Raw genomic sequence first — 22,549 nt, 5'->3', positions numbered from 1 at the left:
GTCCTGTCAATACAAAGAAAAGAATGTTGATGTCATCGAGAGAAAAGTACTGCATCTGCCATCTATCTACTTCAAATTACACACTGCATGAAATTCCATTCCAAAGCTGCGGAGGGCGCTTCAAGAAAAGGTGTGTGAGGGAAGCTCGTTCATGCTGGTCCCCAAAGATTCACAGCTGCCCTTTCCTCACAATGAAACAAAAAAGCTTACAGCACCTGGTATTCCCAAGCGGTCTCCCATCCAAGTACTAACCAGGCCCAACCCTGCTTAGCTTCCGAGATCAGACGAGATCGGGCGTGTTCAGAGTGGTATGGCCGTAAGCCCTTGACTCTGAAACACATGGGCTCTATATTCATTTCACTCACTTTACAACCTTAGAAAAAAAGTGATGCGCAACAGCCTCAGGGTCTTTTCACACACCAAATAGGTGTCCTGTCAATACAAAGAAAAGAATGTTGATGTCATCGAGAGAAAAGTACTGCATCTGCCATCTGTCTACTTCAAATTACACACTGCATGAAATTCCATTCCAAAGCTACGGAGGGCGCTTCAAGAAAAGGTGTGTGAGGGAAGCTCGTTCATGCTGGTCCCCAAAGATTCAAAGCTGCCCTTTCCTCACAAAGAAACAAAAAAGCTTACAGCGCCTGGTATTCCCAGGCGGTCTCCCATCCAAGTACTAACCAGGCCGAACCTGCTTAGCTTCCGAGATCATACGAGATCAGGCGTGTTCAGAGTGGTATGGCCGTAAGCCCTTGACTCTTACACACATGGGCTCTATATCCATTTCACTCACTTTACAATCTCAGAAAAAAAGTGATGTGCAACAGCCTCACGGTCTTTTCACACGCCAAATAGGTGTCCTGTCAATACAAAGAAAAGAATGTTGATGTCATCGAGAGAAAAGTACTGCATCTGCCATCTGTCTACTTGAAATTACACACTGCATGAAATTCCATTCCAAAGCTGCAGAAAGGCGCTTCAACAAAAGGTGTGTGAGGGAAGCTCGCTCATGCTGGTCCCCAAAGTCTCAAAGCTGCCCTTTCCTCACAAAGAAACAAAAAAGCTTACAGCACCTGGTATTTCCAGGCGGTCTCCCATCCAAGTACTAACCAGGCCCGACCCTGCTTAGCTTCCGAGATCAGACGAGATCAGGTGTGTTCAGAGTGGTATGGCCGTAAGCCCTTGACTCTTACACACATGGGCTCTATATCCATTTCACTCACTTTACAACCTCAGAAAAAAAGTGATGTGCAAAAGCCTCACGGTCTTTTCACATGCCAAATAGGTGTCCTGTCAATACAAAGAAAAGAATGTTGATGTCATCGAGAGAAAAGTACTGCATCTGCCATCTGTCTACTTCAAATTACACGCTGCATGACATTCAATTTCAAAGCTGCAGAAAGGCGCTTCAAGAAAAGGTGTGTGAGGGAAGCTCGCTCATGCTGGTCCCCAAAGACTCAAAGCTGCCCTTTCCTCACAGTGAAACAGAAAAGCTTACAGCACCTGGTATTCCCAGGCGGTCCCCCATCCAAGTACTAACCAGGCCCGACCCTGCTTAGCTTCCAAGACAAGACGAGATCGGAAGTGTTCAGAGTGGTATGGCCGTAAGCCCTTGACTCTGAAACACATGGGCTCTATATCCATTTCACTCACTTTACAACCTTAGAAAAAAAGTGATGTGCAACAGCCTCACGGTCTTTTCACATGCCAAATAGGTGTCCTGTCAATACAAAGAAAAGAATGTTGATGTCATCGAGAGAAAAGTACTGCATTTGCCATCTGTCTATTTCAAATTACACACTGCATGAAATTCCATTCCAAAGCTGCGGAGGGCGCTTCAAGAAAAGGTGTGTGAGGGAAGCTCGTTCATGCTGGTCCCAAAAGATTCAAAGCTGCCCTTTCCTCACAAAGAAACAAAACAGCTTACAGCACCTGGTATTCCCAGGCGGTCTCCCATCCAAGTACTAACCAGGCCCGACCCTGCTTAGCTTCCGAGATCAGACGAGATCGGGCGTGTTCAGAGCGGGATGGCCGTAAGCCCTTGACTCTTACACACATGGGTTCTATATCCATTTCACTCACTTTACAATCTCAGAAAAAAAGTGATGTGCAACAGCCTCACGGTCTTTTCACACGCCAAATAGGTGTCCTGTCAATACAACGAAAAGAATGTTGATGTCATCGAGAGAAAAGTACTGCATCTGCCATCTGTCTACTTCAAATTACACGCTGCATGAAATTCAATTTCAAAGCTGCAGAAAGGCGCTTCAAGAAAAGGTGTGTGAGGGAAGCTCGCTCATGCTGGTCCCCAAAGACTCAAAGCTGCCCTTTCCTCACAATGAAAAAAAAAAGCTTACAGCACCTGGTATTCCCAGGCGGTCTCCCATCCAAGTACTTACCAGGCCCGACCCTGCTTAGCTTCCGACATCAGACGAGATCGGGCGTGTTCAGAGTGGTATGGCCGTAAGCCCTTGACTCTGAAACACATGGGCTCTATATCCATTTCACTCACTTTACAACCTTAGAAAAAAAGTGATGCGCAACAGCCTCAGGGTCTTTTCACACACCAAATAGGTGTCCTGTCAATACAAAGAAAAGAATGTTGATGTCATCGAGAGAAAAGTACTGCATCTGCCATCTTTCTACTTCAAATTACACACTGCATGAAATTCCATTCCAAAGCTGCGGAGGGCGCTTCAAGAAAAGGTGTGTGAGGGAAGCTCGCTCATGCTGGTCCCCAAAGACTCAAAGCTGCCCTTTCCTCACAGTGAAACAAAAAAGCTTACAGCACCTGGTATTCCCAGGCGGTCCCCCATCCAAGTACTAACCAGGCCCGACCCTGCTTAGCTTCCGAGACAAGACGAGATCGGAAGTGTTCAGAGTGGTATGGCCGTCAGCCCTTGACTCTGAAACACATGGGCTCTATATCCATTTCACTCACTTTACAACCTTAGAATAAAAGTGATGTGCAACAGCCTCACGGTCTTTTCACATGCCAAATAGGTGTCCTGTCAATACAAAGAAAAGAATGTTGATGTCATCGAGAGAAAAGTACTGCATTTGCCATCTGTCTACTTCAAATTACACACTGCATGAAATTCCATTCCAAAGCTGCGGAGGGCGCTTCAAGAAAAGGTGTGTGAGGGAAGCTCGTTCATGCTGGTCCACAAAGATTCAAAGCTGCCCTTTCCTCACAAAGAAACAAAACAGCTTACAGCACCTGGTATTCCCAGGCGGTCTCCCATCCAAGTACTAACCAGGCCCGACCCTGCTTAGCTTCCGAGATCAGACGAGATCGGGCGTGTTCAGAGCGGGATGGCCGTAAGCCCTTGACTCTTACACACATGGGTTCTATATCCATTTCACTCACTTTACAATCTCAGAAAAAAAGTGATGTGCAACAGCCTCACGGTCTTTTCACACGCCAAATAGGTGTCCTGTCAATACAACGAAAAGAATGTTGATGTCATCGAGAGAAAAGTACTGCATCTGCCATCTGTCTACTTCAAATTACACGCTGCATGAAATTCAATTTCAAAGCTGCAGAAAGGCGCTTCAAGAAAAGGTGTGTGAGGGAAGCTCGCTCATGCTGGTCCCCAAAGACTCAAAGCTGCCCTTTCCTCACAATGAAACAAAAAAGCTTACAGCACCTGGTATTCCCAGGCGGTCTCCCATCCAAGTACTTACCAGGTCTGACCCTGCTTGGCTTCCGAGATCAGACGAGATCGGGCGTGTTCAGAGTGGTATGGCCGTAAGCCCTTGACTCTGAAACACATGGGCTCTATATCCATTTCACTCACTTTACAACCTTAGAAAAAAAGTGATGCGCAACAGCCTCAGGGTCTTTTCACACGCCAAATAGGTGTCCTGTCAATACAAAGAAAAGAATGTTGATGTCATCGAGAGAAAAGTACTGCATCTGCCATCTTTCTACTTCAAATTACACACTGCATGAAATTCCATTCCAAAGCTGCGGAGGGCGCTTCAAGAAAAGGTGTGTGAGGGAAGCTCGTTCATGCTGGTCCCCAAAGATTCAAAGCTGCCCTTTCCTCACAAAGAAAATAAAAAGCTGACAGCACCTGGTATTCCCAGGCGGACTCCCATCCAAGTACTAACCAGGCCCGACCCTGCTTAGCTTCCAAGATCAGACGAGATCGGGCGTGTTCAGAGCGGTATGGCCGCAAGCCCTTGACTCTTACACACATGGGTTCTATATCCATTTCACTCACTTTACAATTTCAGAAAAAAAGTGATGTGCAACAGCCTCACGGTCTTTTCACATGCCAAATAGGTGTCCTGTCAATACAAAGAAAAGAATGTTGATGTCATCGAGAGAAAAGTACTGCATCTGCCATCTGTCTACTTCAAATTACACACTGCATGAAATTCCATTCCAAAGCTGCGGAGGGCGCTTCAAGAAAAGGTGTGTGAGGGAAGCTCGTTCATGCTGGTCCCCAAAGATTCAAAGCTGCCCTTTCCTCACAAAGAAACAAAATAGCTTACAGCGCCTGGTATTCCCAGGCGGTCTCCCATCCAAGTACTAACCAGGCCCGACCCTGCTTAGCTTCCGAGATCAGACGAGATCGGACGTGTTCAGAGCGGGATGGCCGTAAGCCCTTGACTCTTACACACATGGGTTCTATATCCATTTCACTCACTTTACAACCTTAGAAAAAAAGTGATGTGCAACAGCCTCACGGTCTTTTCACATGCCAAATAGGTGTCCTGTCAATACAAAGAAAAGAATGTTGATGTCATCGAGAGAAAAGTACTGCATCTGCCATCTGTCTACTTCAAATTACACACTGCATGAAATTCCCTTCCAAAGCTGCGGAAAGGCGCTTCAAGAAAAGGTGTGTGAGGGAAGCTCGTTCATGCTGGTCCCCAAAGATTCAAAGCTGCCCTTTCCTCACAAAGAAACAAAACAGCTTACAGCACCTGGTATTCCCAGGCGGTCTCCCATCCAAGTACTAACCAGGCCCGACCCTGCTTAGCTTCCGAGATCAGACGAGATCGGGCGTGTTCAGAGCGGGATGGCCGTAAGCCCTTGACTCTTACACACATGGGTTCTATATCCATTTCACTCACTTTACAATCTCAGAAAAAAAGTGATGTGCAACAGCCTCACGGTCTTTTCACACGCCAAATAGGTGTCCTGTCAATACAACGAAAAGAATGTTGATGTCATCGAGAGAAAAGTACTGCATCTGCCATCTGTCTACTTCAAATTACACGCTGCATGAAATTCAATTTCAAAGCTGCAGAAAGGCGCTTCAAGAAAAGGTGTGTGAGGGAAGCTCGCTCATGCTGGTCCCCAAAGACTCAAAGCTGCCCTTTCCTCACAATGAAACAAAAAAGCTTACAGCACCTGGTATTCCCAGGCGGTCTCCCATCCAAGTACTTACCAGGCCTGACCCTGCTTAGCTTCCGAGATCAGACGAGATCGGGCGTGTTCAGAGTGGTATGGCCGTAAGCCCTTGACTCTGAAACACATGGGCTCTATATCCATTTCACTCACTTTACAACCTTAGAAAAAAAGTGATGCGCAACAGCCTCAGGGTCTTTTCACACACCAAATAGGTGTCCTGTCAATACAAAGAAAAGAATGTTGATGTCATCGAGAGAAAAGTACTGCATCTGCCATCTGTCTACTTCAAATTACACACTGCATGAAATTCCATTCCAAAGCTGCGGAGGGCGCTTCAAGAAAAGGTGTGTGAGGGAAGCTCGTTCATGCTGGTCCCCAAAGATTCAAAGCTGCCCTTTCCTCACAAAGAAAATAAAAAGCTGACAGCACCTGGTATTCCCAGGCGGACTCCCATCCAAGTACTAACCAGGCCCGACCCTGCTTAGCTTCCAAGATCAGACGAGATCGGGCGTGTTCAGAGCGGTATGGCCGCAAGCCCTTGACTCTTACACACATGGGTTCTATATCCATTTCACTCACTTTACAATTTCAGAAAAAAAGTGATGTGCAACAGCCTCACGGTCTTTTCACATGCCAAATAGGTGTCCTGTCAATACAAAGAAAAGAATGTTGATGTCATCGAGAGAAAAGTACTGCATCTGCCATCTGTCTACTTCAAATTACACACTGCATGAAATTCCATTCCAAAGCTGCGGAGGGCGCTTCAAGAAAAGGTGTGTGAGGGAAGCTCGTTCATGCTGGTCCCCAAAGATTCAAAGCTGCCCTTTCCTCACAAAGAAACAAAATAGCTTACAGCGCCTGGTATTCCCAGGCGGTCTCCCATCCAAGTACTAACCAGGCCCGACCCTGCTTAGCTTCCGAGATCAGACGAGATCGGCCGTGTTCAGAGCGGGATGGCCGTAAGCCCTTGACTCTTACACACATGGGTTCTATATCCATTTCACTCACTTTACAATCTCAGAAAAAAAGTGATGTGCAACAGCCTCACGGTCTTTTCACACGCCAAATAGGTGTCCTGTCAATACAAAGAAAAGAATGTTGATGTCATCGAGAGAAAAGTACTGCATCTGCCATCTGTCTACTTCAATTTTCACGCTGCATGACATTCCATTTCAAAGCTGCAGAAAGGCACTTCAACAAAAGGTGTGTGAGGGAAGCTCGCTCATGCTGGTCCCCAAAGACTCAAAGCTGCCCTTTCCTCAAGCTGAAGTCAAAAGAATTTCAAATTGATCCTTCACAGGTACTTGTTCACGGAGATGGATGAAATAAAAATTGAATATATTCTCGTATTATAAAAATACAATGAACAAAATTATTAACAATGAGGAAGAGGATTTTCAAAACAAAACAAACAGTGTCTTTCTTGGTTCTGAGCTTTCGTTCCACTGAAAATAAAAATCTTTTTTAGTTAGATAGTTTCACATAAAATACCCTCAATTCATCCTTAACACCTCAATTGTAAGGAAAAAACAGTTTCCTCTACAAAAGATAACCCTTTTCTTTTTTTTAATATACATCATATTTAATCCCTTTCAGAATCCTTAAGTTACTTTCTAAAACGGTATTCTTTAATTTACAACAACTAAAACTCAATATTTTACCTGTGGGCACACACACATTCATATGAAAAACCTTTAATTTGATTTTTACCTGTTTCAGGCCTGTTTATTGAAGCTCGTGTGCGGTCGGGGCTTCACAACTGTAATGGCCGCTTCACTCGCAGCTGAGCACACAATAAAAGCAAGTGCATGTGTATGTTAGTCCTCACAAATCCAGGGTTTTATTAGAAGGGGGAGAACGGGAATGGAGGATGACAGTCTGAATGGTAATGGCAATGGTGGTGGCAGTCACAATCCAAACACTCACACGCAATGGCGGGACAGCGAAAGTCACGAAGAAGAAAACACAGCAGGACAGGGCACAGCAGAACAGCAGAGCCATCTGATGGAAACCCGTCTCTCTCTCTCTCCAGTGTCCGTCTCCTTCAAGCATATTATCTTAATTTAGCCACAATTATCAAACATTATCTCGTGTCGAATTCGCATTACCTTTACTTTCGCTCCAAAAATATTACAACGCTAAAGCTACGATTTGCAGGCACATTAACATGGAATGCTATCCCTAGCTAGCACGTCGCTAACCATGTACACACCCAGTCTCTTTTCACTATAACAGTGAGATAAAGCGCAAATACAGGCATAAATATTCACCTCTCGAAGGTCACACAGAAGTTTACATCAGGACCACCAGTCGTCGACCTCCAAAATAAACTTAAATGCTCTCCACACAAATGATGCCTCCCCTCTCAGCTCTCTGATTATTGCCTCTGTTTCTCTCCCCATGCGCGCTAACTACTCACCTCACAAACCTGAGCCACTAGTCCCACCCCTTACACAGTAACTTTCCTCTGATTGGCTTTTGCGGTCTTAATACACCCAAAGATAAAACAGGAATGAAATGATTGACAGGAAACAATTGAGGTTACATATAAACACGGCTTCTTCCCCTCTCCTTATTCTCAGATCACTGATCTTTTACAGACTCAGAGAACTTCAAGACCTTTTGATGAATTTATTTTTTAACTGTAAATAGTTTTACTTTTTAAATGTCACATATTATATTTATGCTTTTAACCTGCTCACATTATAACCAATTTTAACGATTATGAACTCTATTTATTTTTGAACTTTTTAACACATCTTTTTATGCTTTTTATGCTATGTCATTTATTTGATTTTTGTACAGGGCTACATGTCGTATGATAACAAGAGTGTATATTGTTTACAATGTGTTACAGTCAATGGGTGGCACGTTGGTACCGTGGTTAACAGTGTCGCCTCAAAGCAAGTTCAAGTCCTGGCTCGAGCACAGGTTCTTTCTGTGTGGTGTGTGCATGTTCTCCCCGTGCCTGCGTGGGTTGTCTGTCTATTTGTGTTGGCCCTGCAATGGACTGGCTCCCTGTCCAGGGTGAAACCTGCCTCTCACCTGAAAGCCACTGGGAAAGGCTCCAGCCTCCCCCTGCAACCCTTAACAGAAATAAACTGGGATGCATGGAAGTATAGAAAGCGGATACAATGAAGCGCATACAAATTTTTCGAACGCACGAAAAAGTCTCACCTTTTGTTTTTTTCATATTGGTTAGTTTGGAAGCATGGAATTTCTGACAAAGCCTAAGTTTGTATTGTTTATTCACTGATTTTTCTGACAATTTACAAACAAAGCTTTCAAAACTGAGAGGACAAGCAGTGGTGTTTAAGATCAACACCCAACATGGGGCTTGAACCAACAACCCTGAGACTAAGAGTCTCACGCTCGACTGACTGAGCTAATCAGGTTACGTCAGTGTAAGTCCCATAGCATGAAGTGGTCAGAGTGAGAGAGTCACACTCCTGTGAGTGATCACCCACCCATCCATCCATCCATCCATCCATCCATCCATCCATCCATCCATCCATTTTTTCCGCTTATCCTGTTAAGGGTCACAGGGTGGGGCTGGAGCCTATCCCAGAAGGGACATTACCTTGGACAGGTAAGCAGTCCATCGCAGTCCACCGCAGCCAACAAATATTGACAGACAACCATTCACACTCACAGCCATACCTACGGTCAATTTAGAGTTGCATTTCCATTTGCATGTCTTTGGACTGTGGAAGGAAGCTGGAGTACCTGGAGAGAACCAGCACAGGGAAAACATGCAGACACTCTCAGGATTTATTCCAATGAAGCGCCTAAAAAAGGAGTGTTGGAACTCACTCAGATGAATGAGACATTATAAGCCATCAAATATATACATGTAGATGTAGTGTTGGAGATCCAAGAAAACAGGGAGAAAAGAGAAGAGAAGAAGAAGAAGAAGAAAAAAACAGCTTCTTTGACCAGATAACATAGTTGTCTATTTCAATGTTTGAGGTCTGAAAAAATAACTGATTAACTGTGAAATGTGATGGACAGGCAAGTACTTACTAGGATCAGGACAGCTGGAAAATAGGCTCCTGCATCTGTAGGCAATATCAGAGACAAAGAAAAATCAACACAAATGAGCAGGCACTTGAACGATGCTAAAACCACTCTTTTTTAAACAAATACAACCACAGCTTCTGCTCTATGGCCTTAACTACACTGTAATCATGCCATCAGACAGACTCATGCCAGAGCAGTAGCCTAGCACAAGATGGAGGAACGTAATTGCATGTAAACACAGTCAGTGTGCACTCATCTTAATATGAACCGACTTAACTGTTGTGTGACACGTATATTGTGTGTACTGTAAAATGGTTCAGACTATCGGAAAGCTTCATGAATTCACAGGCAAAATACAGATGTCGCACACATTAATTTGTGGAGGCTTGAGATGTAAAAAGTAAAGTCAACTCTCTGTGTTTTTTGGATGAATTTGCAAGCATTTTCAACATTTTGGCTAGCTGCTAAATCTGGCTAGCATGATGTGCAGGAGTGTAATTATCAATGCAAATGTGGCAGGATGAGAGGTCCCATCCTAGCAGTGAGACTGGTTGGTGATGCCTGACTTGGCTTGTACCATCATTAGCCAACCAGTGTGTGGCGCTGCTCTATAAATAGGGGCAGCATCTACCTGGTCAATCTCTTGCTCTTGGGGTCCGGGGTCCTCCCACTTCCTGGTCACCTCGCTTCCGCCTCTGACCGCCTCACGTCTGCCTTCTCACCAACGTCTGTGTTGGTATGTAGCAGTAGCTCCCTGTAGCTCGTGTTGCATGCTGATCATGCACGTTGCTGCAGACTACCCTGCTTTGCTCTGGCTGTTTTGCTACAGACTACCCTGCTTTGCTCTGGCTGTTTTGCTGCAGACTATCCTGCGTTGCTTCTGGCTGTTTTGCTACAGACTACCCTGCTTTGCTCTGGCTGTTTTGCTGCAGACTACCCTGCTTTGCTCTGGCTGTTTTGCTGCAGACTACCCTGCTTTGCTCTGGCTGTTTTGCTGCAGACTACCCTGCTTTGCTCTGGCTGTTTTGCTGCAGACTACCCTGCTTTGCTCTGGCTGTTTTGCTGCAGACTACCCTGCTTTGCTCTGGCTGTTTTGCTGCAGACTACCCTGCTTTGCTCTGGCTGTTTTGCTACAGACTACCCTGCTTTGTGACAGGCTCCTGCTCTGCTATTAACCCGCTCTGCTACTAGCCTGTTCTGCGACCTACTGGCCATCTACACGTTTTGCTTGTTTGTTTGTTTACTGTGTTCACTGGAGTGCTCTACTTCTGTGTTAACGAAGTGGAATCTGCTGTGTGTTGAACTGGAGGTTGTTTCAGTAATTCACCTTGTTTAACCAGAGTCTGCCAGATCCTGATGTCCACCGTGTGGCGCCACTAAACTGTACTTCATGGTGCTCTGAAGGTTTGGATCTGCATTGTTTCCCATTCCTCTGCTTGGGCTTCAGGGTGCAGCAAGCTGCTGAACGGCTATCTGTTAGCTCCCTGGTCTAGCAATGGAGAAATGAACTCGTTTCTGGTTATTTTGGATTGTATTATTTTTCCTTGCTAATTTGTGTTTAATAATTAAATCTTGTTTCTCAAATTAATTTGTAAATTGTGGTTTGAGTTTGTTTTTTGTTTTTTTAGTTTTGGAGTTAAATTATAATTCTTGTCATTTCGTTTCAGGTACTGGAAGCTCACGGTCCTGGCGTCGCTTTGCCTCTTGTGTGCTGTGCACCCCTGTTTTGCTTTAATCATGTGTTTTTAAATGTGATGTCCCAATTGATCAGGGTGTCCTCTGCCTTGGGATCCCTCACCCCCACTGGTAAGCTCCAGACTTGTTTAGATTTATTCTTGTTCTTTTTAATCTGCTGGCCTGTTTACAATAAAATATTTTTGTCATGGAACCACGTCTCCTGCCAATTAGTAAATGAACCTGTGAGTGCCTTTTGGTCGGTACGTTAACTATTTCCTTGGGCAAAATTCCCAAGGTGCCGTTGTCCGGCTTTGGTCACTATTATATTTTAATAAGTGCTCCCCCCACTCGTGTGTGTCGCCACACAAACTGGAAACTTCACTTAGCCTCCACTGGCCTACAGACTTTGCGCCAGTGTCTACAATAAATGCAATCGCTACTCACCAAATGACTGAGATTGAGATGGATGACGAAAACCAAGGCTCTGGCCTCACGTGCAGCTAAGGAGATTCTCCTTCCGTCCATAAGGCAAAGATACTGCATGATACTGTTGCTTTATTTACAGTGAAGTACTGTATTTTAGCATTACAGCATAGTTCTGTTAAACAGTCATGGGGTGTAATTTAACAGATTCCTATTAGAATTAACGGCAAAGTACTGTATTTTTATAAACAGGGTGATACTGTTGAAATCTGGTAGTACACTGCAAGCAATTGCTGTAAATTTACAAGTCCCACCGCTTTCATAAAATTCATCACTGGATTCAGGACGACCCCTGCTACTCGGCCCCGGTGGGCGGGAGGAGGCTCAGGCCCAAACAACGCTGACTGCAGCTTTAATTTAATTCTAGGTGTATGTAATACTCTGATAAATCAGTGGTATTTATGTCATGATTTTCATACGAATAAGTTAAAAACAAAATGCCAGTTCATGGTTAAGCTAAAATTTACATAAATATTTGTTTGTTTAAAATTAGTAACTTTCAAAAAAAACATAATTTCATGGGGTGTGAATGTCGTTAAAAAATGTTAAAGTAATTCCATTAAGTTAGGTTATGTGCGTGAGTTCATGACCTTTAGTGTTTACACTTCCGGGAGAAACGCGCGCGAGGAATCGTGTGAATTGCGTCACGTTATTGGAGTTTCGAGACTGTGTGTCGTCGGAGAGGAGTTTTTATCGGTAACGGACTGTGAACTGTAATTGACCGACGTGATCGGAGTGCGTGAGTCGGATTCTCCGCCACCGATTGTGTTTTGAGCACCAGGCAAGTCCAGTTACAGAAGCTAGCGGGAGCTAGGCTAACGCTGTCCACGCTGAAGGGAGACGCCGCTGCACGGACGGGACAGGAGCTTCGGATAGTCGCCTCGGGAGAGAGTCGTTAACGGAGGATGTGCCGCTGCTGCCGAGTCACGGAGGTCTGTTGCTGCGGGCTGCTGCGAGCGGGACGGTTGCTGCCACAACGAGCGAGGGATTCATCGGCTGCGGTCCGGTATTGTTGACTTCACCGACACACGGGGGGATCTGGTAAAGGTTTCCATCATGAGCTCCAACTAAAGCGGGCCAACGAAAGTAAACAGACTGCACTCGAAATAAAATTAGACAGTTGAAAGAGACAAAAATAATATACCCCGGGATTCTTTTTATTTTCTATAGTCTTGTTTATTCAAGGTTTGAATGTGTTTTTCTGCAAGCCTTTAATACATTTTCTAAACTGAAATCTTGTGTTGTTTCATTGAATTTGTGTGTTGTTACTGAAGCTTTACAGCAGAGTTTAAAGGTCAAGTGTACTCCCCATAGCCTGCATTTGAATATTTAAGAGTGAGAATCATACATTGCCCTAGATTGATATTAATTATTAGAGATGTGACTTTTACCATACAAGATATTTGAAATGAGTTAAAGTGTTCCATGTAAGCCTAAGGTGGGTTTTAATATTGGAGCCGGTGGTAAAAGGGTTACATTTAGAAATCTAAACCCCTGCTACCATGAGCACACATGGAAATAAAGACTCAACTGACCGCTCGGTCTACTTCAGCTAGCACACTGAACAACACTGTTGTTTACTTGCTAGCTGATAAGTGAGCAGCTGATGTTTGCAATAACATTGAAATAAACTAAAAATAGAGTCAATAGCTCAAATCCTATCACCACCAAAGGAGCCACGTCTTTAACACTTCAATCTCATAGCGACTCCTCAGGATTTCTTCTCTCCATTGCATTTTGTAGGAGGCTCCTGCCGGTCCACACTGCCTTCCCCCTAACAGATTCAGCTACTGAGACTAGAGTTCGTTAGTGAGCTCAATGCATTAAAATGACTTAATATTTGTTGAAAACTAAATAGGCATGAAGCTGTAACCTCACATGAACACTTGAAGTCTAGATTTCAGCTGCATGTGAAGAAATCAGCATAAAATCCTTGTGTTGGTGTTTAAACCTGGACTACCAGAACCAGGCTAAGAGGTGTTTGTCTGTTAGCTGTGAAGCAAACTGAAACATGAAGGCTTTGAGGGTTTGTTCTCAACACAAAGAAAGATTCAATGCTCAGACAACTGCCAACTCTGTAAAAAAAAATTTTTTTTTTACAAATCTCAGTTTATTTCTTCATGAAGATCTTAATGAGGCAATCAGCACCAGAGCACTAAAGTTAAAATTAGTAACACTGTCACTAACGATGGATTTATTTGACCCAATGTAGTTTTCCTGATCAAATATAGTTTTCATCAAAATATTATTTTTTTATCATTAATTATTTCCCAATGTGCAACGTCACATGAATGAAAAAATGGAGGACCCTATAAAATGACCTGACGTCAGTGTTCAAGGGTGAAGTCATTTTTGGAATGAAGAAGAGTTCATCCAGCTTTTTTTGCCTCGTGTCTCTGAACCAGCTCATTTGTTGTGTCCACGCAGAGAGAGAGAGAGGATAAATGTGATCGTGGAGAAGTCCTTTTGTTCTTCAACTTGTCCAACTTGATGGTGAGTCTCCTTTTATCAAGGATTACTGAATGCTTGTGTTATTCATGGCATTGTAAACACTTTATAAACCCTTCATTCAGAGCTGTAAAGAACCTTTAACCTCATATCCCAGACATCAAAGTGGGCCACTAACTGGTGAGAGGAAGCTATGCTATGCTGCTACATTCTGAAGAGGTAAAGTAGCAGGTTCTGAGAGTGATGGCTAACCTGGATGTGTTCATCTCCTACTTTAATATCAGCGTCCCAACTTGGAGCTCTGACCACCTCCAGGTTTTGGTTCCTGTTTCTGCTTCAGTCAACAGGGAACTCAAACCTGCAATAGAATCATCAACAACAATGGAATAGAAAACAGAGGAAGAAAAAATATCATAAACTTACAAAGCTGAGAAATGTTAATGAAGAATAAATGCACACATTATGATTGAGGCCAGAAACTAAAACTCCACACCAAATGTATTTTGACATGTAGGGATAATGAACTTGAATGTGTTGAAATAGCAGATAAATGAATCCACTATCACACAACAAGATGATGACCCACTATCACAAGATGGCGTCACAGATCCTGATGATCTGTGCAGGAAACACCAAGCAAAACATGACTAAAAAGCTCCTGTTGTTCCCTCCATGAAAAACTGTGGCACTGATGAGAAGAAGGATCCCAGCGTCCTCTGAGGATCCATCGCCTCACCATTCGGTAGAAGGATGATAGGGTCGGCACCAGGAGAAACCCTTGTGTCTCCGATGCAGGGAAGATGGAGCACTGAAGAGGACACATTGTGGCGTCCTGAAGAGGACATTTGGTGGAGCCTGAGACAGCAAACATCATGCCGCCCTTCATCAGAAGAACCACAGCACCAGAAGAAAGAATCCTGGCAGTGACGACAGGGAGGATCAGGGTGTCCTCCTCACCACCACCTTTAAACCTTCAAATGAACTTTCAAAAGCTTCAGAGTGGAGAATGATTTTTTTTAAACCTTTTTTTTTGTTTTTCCTTTAATTCTCATTTGTGCGATTGTCTGATTCATTAGAAATAAACACTGTCTGCTGGGTTTAAGTTGACTGTGATTCTCTTTTTGCATGCAAGTTGAAAGTTATGCCAATAAAAACCGCAAGTATTTGAAGACCAAAGGAAGAACCCCCAAAGTCAGGACCCTGAGTTCAAAGTGAGCGCTCTGATCTCAGAGGTTTGGGATATTTCACATCCCATGGCCCTTCAAATAAGAGCCCTGTGTCACTGTCTACAAGTTTTAAACCGTATTTGTTTGTGAAAATTAAAACCAGACGACCACTGTGGTCCTTTTTACACGGTAAGTAAAGCCCAGATGCCATGGTGGACCTGTTAGCACCCTGGACTTTGAATCCAGTGACCTGAGTCCAAGTCTCAGTTCCAGCAGGTTTCCTGCAGCCTTCAGAAGAGCTGCTATGTTTTTCTGTAGTTAACTAAGTGATGCTCTCAGCAGGTTGAGGGCACCACCAACAAGTGAGGTTATGAACCTCTGACTTGTAGGAAGAAGGTAGGAGATCTCCAACAGGATCCTTCTTTCCTCTGTCCTCCTTGGATCTCATGGATCATCACAGTCAAGTGGAGACCCAAGCTCCTGGATGGATGTGGCACTCAGGAATTGCTGAGTTTTCCAGTGGATTTTGTTCCATCCATGGTTCAGGAGCAGGATTCCTCCTGGTTAACCTTGTATCTGTGGACCCCAACTGTGTGTTTTTGAGAATTTTTTCATGTCATGTCAAGAAATCAGGCTGGTGGATTTTTCAATGAGAGAAATTCTGGTAACTTAATTATGTGGCATGTTTGTTGAAGCAGTAATTAACTGATGAATTAAGGAAGGCCTGGCCAGTCTTTGCTCACAGGTCATACGATGTCGTTAGAAAGTCCTGAATTAATCTGGAGTTCCATGATTTCCTTGTGGTTCATGTTCCTTTTGGCAATGTAGTCTGGAACAAGAGCAAGATGAACCTCCAAATAGCAACAGTTTGGATTGCAGGTGATGTCAAGTTGTATTTTGAGGAAACTCCTTCTTGTGTTTGGTTCCATGGTGTAATGGTGAGCACTCTGAATTCTGAATCAGTGATCAGAGTTCAAGTCTCAGAGGGACCTTCCTGTCTGGAATGTGTCCCATGTAACAAACTGATAAAGAGATATTATGTGGTTCTAATGTTCTGGTTCATTTCTTGTCCTTTAGAAAAATGAAATTCATTTCTTACTGCCATGAACACAGACTGTGTGTTTAATGTTAACAATAAATACAACAACTCAGGAGCCAGTAGCTCCTGTGGAAAAAATTCTACTTTGGCAATGAATTAATTCATTTCATATTGCAGTCTGCCACTTTAAGTTTCTGTCAGGATGGCCGAGCGGTCTAAGGCGCTGCGTTCAGGTCGCAGTGTCTCCTGGAGGCGTGGGTTCAAATCCCACTTCTGACAAAGAATGTTTTCTCCACATTCCAATGCATCCACAATAGAAACTTCCAAACCAAGTTGAAGCTGCTCTCCATTGATAGGAGTGAGTGGTTGTCTGCCAAAGTGGGTTGAACTGGCAGCAGAGGAGGCAAACAAGTTTCCCTGTGATGTTCCAACATTGGCCTGGTTTCCTCCAACATGGAGCAGCCACCAAAATCTAACTTCAAATGTTGGATCAAAGTCTACTGAAGAAATGCATTTTCTTTCAATTCACATTTTGTCCATTAACTTCATAATCAGAGTCACCATCTCATCACATGACTAAAGTTTGGGTTCTGTATTGGTGGTAAAATATCCTTCCATGCCCCTCACTAGTTTGCACACAGAAAAGCATATTTTACTGGTTTCAAATGTCTTAGTGTGTTCTCTCTCTTAAACCAGCTGTGGCAGCTTTCATCATGTGATTTATTTTAAGATATAAATATGGAACAGAACCATTGGAATAAGATGTCAGGACATTTGAAGGAATGTAAATCTCCTGTTGAAATGTTGCAGTGTGCAGCTGAGGCTCTCTGGCAGTGGCACAAGGAGCCACATTGGCAGAACCTGGACCCTCCTGGAGGAGAACCACAGGTGAGGGCCTTCTTGGCTCCAGATTGATGGAAATCAAGTGTCTGAGGCTGTTAGCAGCCATTAAGTTGATCTGGTTGGGCACTGGTATTTTTTCTTGCTGCAGCTCAGGAGTGATTCAGGAGAAGAGTTTCAGAACAGCTGAGGTTTGCCTTTTTTGCCTTTTTTTGTAGTGATTTGTTTCGATACAAATAAAACTGACTTGACTTGATTTGGTGCCTCATGAAGAGAAAATCTGGCCACAAATGTTGGACAAGAGTGTTTGTGGAAGGGTGATTTATTTTTTTTTTTTGCAGTGTTGTAAGTCACTGTAACTGCAGCTGAAAGATTGAACTTTCTCCAAATGTCCTCAAGATGGTTTCCAAATGACATCAGTTGTCACAAGAGAAAGTCTGCATGCAAACACACTCAGGTGTGCCCAGCTATTCTTATTTGAACATTCCATCGACTTCATTCTATGTGCAGCCTAACCTTAATCTTAATCTTAACCAAATGTATCTTAATCTTTATTTGAAACTAAACTCAATCCAGACCTTGACTCTGAAATTCATGCAAGAACTCACAAACTGCGTTGTGTTGCATCAGGGCCGGTCTTTGGTCCCCATGAGGAAGAGGACTCCTGATCAGTGTTGATGATGGAAATGGTCTCCAGCACGATAAATCAAGAAATACACACACGCGTAAACACACACAGTGACCCTGCATGTCGTTTCTGTCCAATTTAAATTTTCATTCATTACCCAGAACCTCTCAAAAGCCCTGAAGAAAAAATTGAATATTTGGAGTTTGAAAGCCATAAATAACATCCATATCATATCGTCCATGTCATCTGATCTCATCTTTGTTTGTTGTTTGGAAAGAGGGACAAATTGGTACTTGGTCAAAAAAGAACTCTGGGAAAATGATCCTGCTTTCAGGGAGGTCTTTGGTGAGTTTGCTAAAATTGCAGAAAACCATGACGGAACCAAGCACAAGACTGCTGCCCTCTGCATCACACGCTGCACTTTGTAGTGTTTGAACTGAATGTGAAGGGTCTGACATCATCACACCAGTACGACAAAAAGTGACCGTGAACCACAAGAAAACCTTCACTGATGAGTCTATGGATCTTATTGATCTGTGCCATTTTCTGATCTTCTTTTACCGTCTTGGATTTCTTTCTTTGATCTCTAAATTCTGTGCTTTGGTGTCCTTGGTCAGTCTTTGAATTTCTGTTAAAAAAAAAGAACTCACAGCATATTTCTGCAGACCATAGATAGGGATTTTACCAACTGCACCATAGCAACCCTCGTTGCTGCTGTGCCATTGAAAAGTAAGACAGCCTGGCAGCCAAGAAAAAACAGAAAAATGTCAACTTAAGATGTATTAAAGACGAGGAGGAAATGTAACCAACCTACAAAGATGGAGGGGAATTGAGACCCACATGTTTGCCATCCTTGATGAACTGTCCACTGGTGCAGGGGATGAGGTCATGGCGATGATCTGGGAGCCAGTCCTGGATGTTAAATGCCCTGATGATGGACAGTGTAGTGGCAAAATGTCTGGTCCACTGACTGAACTCTGCCACAAATGAGGAACAACAGTCAGCAAGGAATAGAAACGAAGAGGAGAAATGGAGAGAACAAAAAAAATGAGAGATCATGGAGGAAAGAGGCTGATATTTGCAAGTGTCCTGACTACAACACAGAAATCTAGAGAAACCATGACCTGGATTACTGAGGATCTCCACTGGCAGTTCATTTCTGTTGATCATAGGGCCATGCTGGGGGAAGCATGAATTCCCCCTGGGACTGACATTGTGGAGCAATGGTCACCTTTCCTGCGGAAATTGTCAATTCTTGTGCTTCGTTCTCTCCACAAAACTATTCCCTTAACGGAGCTCAAACCCCAGTTACAGCTGTGGGAGCCCAACATATGACACACTGGACCATCAGGAACAGCTTTGTGCTTTCAAACAACAGAGACGATACACAATGACTCACGGAACACAGGAATCTCTGGCCTCAGCTGACATGTTGAATTTCAGCAACACTTCATGATGCTGAGCAAACCAATGAGAAGATGAAGGAGGCCGTCAACTCCTTCAAGCTCAACATCTACGCTGCTTTACCCAGGAGGTCAGGAGGTCAAAGCAGAACCTGCACCCTCCTCCTCTGATGTTTACTCCACACAGAAATGAGGGGTCAGTTCAGAAAAGTCAGCTGGACTCTGGGCAAATCTTTTCATTCAGTCAATTGTCTCCACCAACTTAAATATGGGTCTAGACCTGCACAGGTTCCAATTTGTGTCTTGGTCCCAAGGGTTTGTTGAACCAGAGAAGCTTCAACTGGTGACGCTCAGCCAACCATGCATGAAGGTCAAGCTGCATTATCTGCTGTGCTCATTAGCAGGGGAATTAGCTCAAATGGTAGAGTGCCAGTTTAGCATGTGAGAGGTAGAGGGATCCATGGCCTCATTCTCCAGAATACTTTAGCTTGTTCTGTTGATCAGAGGAGCTGCTGGGTGATGAATGCTGATGTTTGTCCACTGCTGTGATAAAGTGTCACCCTGTTACTGATATGTGAATGAACACCTGCTCAGTTCGAAGCTGCAAGGAAACCAGGGACTTTGAACCACACAGTGAAAGAGTTTGTCACCAGCCTTTAAAATTCCCACCATCTCCTGAATGTGGAGCAACTTATCCTGCCAAAACTGTCACCTCTACCATTCTTAATAACACCTGTCCTGACAGCCAATCAAGCTCGAGCTGCAGCGGTGAAAGCGCCGAATGCCAGCCACCATACACAATGACTCAGGCAACACAGGGATCTGTTGACTCAGCTTGAGGAGCAGAGGGTCCACCAAGACAAGCATACACCTTCATTCTTGATTCTTTATTTCAAGGGTAGCCCCTTGAGATGCACCATCTCATTTTGGAGGGGGTCCTGACAAATAATGACCAACAATACAACAATAATAAAAGTAGATTCTAAACAAAATACCAAACATTTCAACACAAGGACACACACATCATACACCCAGGTACAGGCCAACAATGTTCCCCAAAGCCAAACCCCATCACTCACCATCCAGTATTATACAAAGTATGATCAGAGATCCCACTGCAGAATAAGAGTGGGCCTGTGTACCCATACTCATACATTTCAACACCCATCTAAATAAATACTGCACCATTAAAGTACACAATGCATATTCATACCCAAATATCCACATATGTACAGTATAGAGAACAAACAAGAACAAGTACAGAGTGAATCCTGGAGAGAAAAGGTGAGGTGCATCAGAAACAAGAGCAGATGTTTGAAAATGCTTGATGATTTGAAGATGAGAAAGGAAGTGAGAGACCGAAGTGAGGAGGAAAGGTTGTTCCAATCTGATGGAGCTTTAAATACAACCGGACAAAGCAGAAGGCCGTCCCCACTGATCCTGGATCTGCTCGACATTCCTGTTTGTTAAAAGGAAGGTTTTCATCACCGCTGTTGCAGGATGTGCTTGTTGATGGAGAATTGTTGGGTGTAGATTCATTGAAGGAGTTTGGTGCTGGACCTGCTCTACAAGTAAAGAGTCATGAGAGAACTTTTGTTGTGATTTGGTTCCATACAAATAAAAATGACTTGACTTGATTTGGTGCCTCATGAGGAGAAAATCTGGGCACAAAAGTTGGACAAGAGTGTTTGTGGAGGGGTGATTTTTTATTTTTTTGCAGTGTTGTAAGTCACTGTAACTGCAGCTGAATGATTGAATTTTCTCCAAATATCCTCAAGATGGTTTCCAAATGATAAAACTGACTTGAGGAAAATATGAATGTGCAATGACCAGTTTCTTTGCTGATTCTAGGAAGATATAGAAACAAATGATCTCTACACTCTAGGTTGCATTGTGAGCTGAAAGGAATTGAAAGTTGCTTCAAGTATGAAGGGAAATTCAAGCAGACACATTTGAAAATAAATACTGACCAGTGGAGTTGTCTTTGTGTCACGATCCCTGTTTTGTTCACCAAAAATGTCTGCGTTTGGGTCTCCCTCACCATCCACAACCCTCAATCCTGACACTTTGGGACTCCTACATTAAATAATGATGGGTTCAATCCAAACACCTGAGCACAAATCTACAAAGACTATTATATCAGACATTGAGAGGACAAAGATTGATGTCTGAATGTGTTAGGACCGGCTCAGAGGTGCAGCAAAACCTAGTAGCAGCAAATCAACATTTATTGAAGTAAATAATCAACCATATGAGGTGTGGAAGGGCTGCACGGTGGTGCAGTGGTCAGCACTGTGGCCTCACAGCAAGAAGGTTCCGGGTTTGAGTCACGGCTCGGGCACGGGATCTTTCTGTGTGGAGTTTGCATGTTCTCCCCGTGCCTGTGTGGGTTCTCTGTGGTACTCCGGCTTCCTCCCACAGTCCAAAGACATGCAATTTGGGGACTAGGCTACTTGGGTTCTCTAAATTGACCATAGGTATGAATGTGAGTGTGAATGGTTGTTTGTCTCTGTATGTTGGCCCTGCGATGGACTGATGACCTGTCCAGGGTGAACCCCGCCTCTCGCCCGTAGCCACTGGGATAGGCTCCAGCCCCCCGCGACCCTTACTCGAAAGGAATAAGCGGAAGGTGTGGAAGTCAGTGTCAGCAGTGGAGGTGAGTGTGTGGATGTGATGTCAATGTGTACCGCATGTTGTTGGTGGAAAACAAGGAAAAACAAAAGGACAACAACAGCACGCCGGCTGAGCACAAAAGGGAGACAAATGTGTGGGAAGGCGGGGTTAAACAGGCCTAACTGGGAACACTGGCCTGGTCCTCCCAGTCAGCCTAATGACCAGGCTGCTCCAGACCTGCAAAGACACAAACACACCCACCAACAGGACCCTGCACACAGAACACTGCATAGGACCCCAGGCCTGGGGCCGTCACCAGTGTTCCCATAGAAACCACCAGCGGAGTCCAATATGAGGAACATGAACTGTGTTATAATACTTTTCCAGACGTCTCATGGAAAAAGTCAACAGAACAACAAACGTAATTTTCGCCCACCAGATATTTGCTTGGACACTGAGTTCATGTGAAATTTAAATGACAGCTGAGAATCACGCCAGAGGCCTGGATATTCCAAGTCTTCAACTTTTGCTTTTGTTGTTCCATCAAGAAAGCCAATGAGCCAGTTAGTTGACAACCAAGAATCAGGTCAAACGGAAAACAACATATGATATGAGGTTTTTCTTGTTTCTTGATGGGCAGCCAAAAATATTTTCAGCATTGGATCATTAAAGTCTGTTTCATTTCTGATGTCGTGTTCTAAAATAATTGCTCACCTAAGAGGATTCTAAAAAGTCAGACTTTCTCAGTGATATTCTCTTCTCAGGCTTTCAAATCTTTTAAATTTCCATTTTCCACAAGTGAATAGAAAGTTGTTACTCGCTTTGAATCATGGATTTAAATCTAGGGTTCATTTCATGAGGCTT

General features: G+C 43.8%; 13 non-coding genes and 3 pseudogenes across 13 annotated transcripts; 1 reads left to right on the top strand and 15 right to left on the bottom strand.

Annotated features, from left to right (window-relative positions):
• Nucleotides 1-203: 203 nt before the first annotated feature.
• LOC147264701 (5S ribosomal RNA) lies at nucleotides 204-322 on the bottom strand. Its single transcript, XR_015113138.1, has one exon. It is a non-coding gene; the product is annotated as a 5S ribosomal RNA (ribosomal RNA).
• A 310-nt stretch (nucleotides 323-632) lies between these two features.
• LOC147264700 (5S ribosomal RNA) lies at nucleotides 633-750 on the bottom strand (annotated as a pseudogene).
• Nucleotides 751-1,061: 311 nt separating this feature from the next.
• On the bottom strand, nucleotides 1,062-1,180 carry LOC147264699 (5S ribosomal RNA). Its single transcript, XR_015113035.1, has one exon. It is a non-coding gene; the product is annotated as a 5S ribosomal RNA (ribosomal RNA).
• Nucleotides 1,181-1,491: 311 nt separating this feature from the next.
• LOC147264698 (5S ribosomal RNA) lies at nucleotides 1,492-1,610 on the bottom strand (annotated as a pseudogene).
• Nucleotides 1,611-1,920: 310 nt separating this feature from the next.
• Nucleotides 1,921-2,039, bottom strand: LOC147264697 (5S ribosomal RNA). The gene has a single exon (XR_015112858.1). It is a non-coding gene; the product is annotated as a 5S ribosomal RNA (ribosomal RNA).
• A 311-nt stretch (nucleotides 2,040-2,350) lies between these two features.
• LOC147264696 (5S ribosomal RNA) lies at nucleotides 2,351-2,469 on the bottom strand. Its single transcript, XR_015113409.1, has one exon. It is a non-coding gene; the product is annotated as a 5S ribosomal RNA (ribosomal RNA).
• Nucleotides 2,470-2,779: 310 nt separating this feature from the next.
• LOC147264695 (5S ribosomal RNA) lies at nucleotides 2,780-2,898 on the bottom strand (annotated as a pseudogene).
• A 310-nt stretch (nucleotides 2,899-3,208) lies between these two features.
• On the bottom strand, nucleotides 3,209-3,327 carry LOC147264694 (5S ribosomal RNA). Its single transcript, XR_015112856.1, has one exon. It is a non-coding gene; the product is annotated as a 5S ribosomal RNA (ribosomal RNA).
• A 311-nt stretch (nucleotides 3,328-3,638) lies between these two features.
• LOC147264693 (5S ribosomal RNA) lies at nucleotides 3,639-3,757 on the bottom strand. The gene has a single exon (XR_015114504.1). It is a non-coding gene; the product is annotated as a 5S ribosomal RNA (ribosomal RNA).
• A 310-nt stretch (nucleotides 3,758-4,067) lies between these two features.
• Nucleotides 4,068-4,186, bottom strand: LOC147264692 (5S ribosomal RNA). The gene has a single exon (XR_015114767.1). It is a non-coding gene; the product is annotated as a 5S ribosomal RNA (ribosomal RNA).
• Nucleotides 4,187-4,496: 310 nt separating this feature from the next.
• LOC147264691 (5S ribosomal RNA) lies at nucleotides 4,497-4,615 on the bottom strand. The gene has a single exon (XR_015114454.1). It is a non-coding gene; the product is annotated as a 5S ribosomal RNA (ribosomal RNA).
• A 311-nt stretch (nucleotides 4,616-4,926) lies between these two features.
• Nucleotides 4,927-5,045, bottom strand: LOC147264690 (5S ribosomal RNA). Its single transcript, XR_015112855.1, has one exon. It is a non-coding gene; the product is annotated as a 5S ribosomal RNA (ribosomal RNA).
• Nucleotides 5,046-5,356: 311 nt separating this feature from the next.
• Nucleotides 5,357-5,475, bottom strand: LOC147264689 (5S ribosomal RNA). Its single transcript, XR_015113079.1, has one exon. It is a non-coding gene; the product is annotated as a 5S ribosomal RNA (ribosomal RNA).
• A 310-nt stretch (nucleotides 5,476-5,785) lies between these two features.
• Nucleotides 5,786-5,904, bottom strand: LOC147264688 (5S ribosomal RNA). The gene has a single exon (XR_015114766.1). It is a non-coding gene; the product is annotated as a 5S ribosomal RNA (ribosomal RNA).
• A 310-nt stretch (nucleotides 5,905-6,214) lies between these two features.
• Nucleotides 6,215-6,333, bottom strand: LOC147264687 (5S ribosomal RNA). Its single transcript, XR_015114674.1, has one exon. It is a non-coding gene; the product is annotated as a 5S ribosomal RNA (ribosomal RNA).
• Nucleotides 6,334-16,397: 10,064 nt separating this feature from the next.
• On the top strand, nucleotides 16,398-16,480 carry trnal-cag (transfer RNA leucine (anticodon CAG)). Its single transcript has one exon. It is a non-coding gene; the product is annotated as a tRNA-Leu (tRNA).
• The last annotated feature ends 6,069 nt before the right edge of the window (nucleotides 16,481-22,549 follow it).

This window comes from Aulostomus chinensis, chromosome 4 (assembly GCF_037954235.1).
Source record: "Aulostomus chinensis isolate RoL2024-O1b breed Wild chromosome 4, RoL_Achi_v1.0, whole genome shotgun sequence".
Lineage (NCBI taxonomy): Eukaryota > Metazoa > Chordata > Actinopteri > Syngnathiformes > Aulostomidae > Aulostomus > Aulostomus chinensis.
Note: the sequence above shows the minus strand (reverse complement) of the source record. Positions and strands in the feature narration are given on the sequence as shown.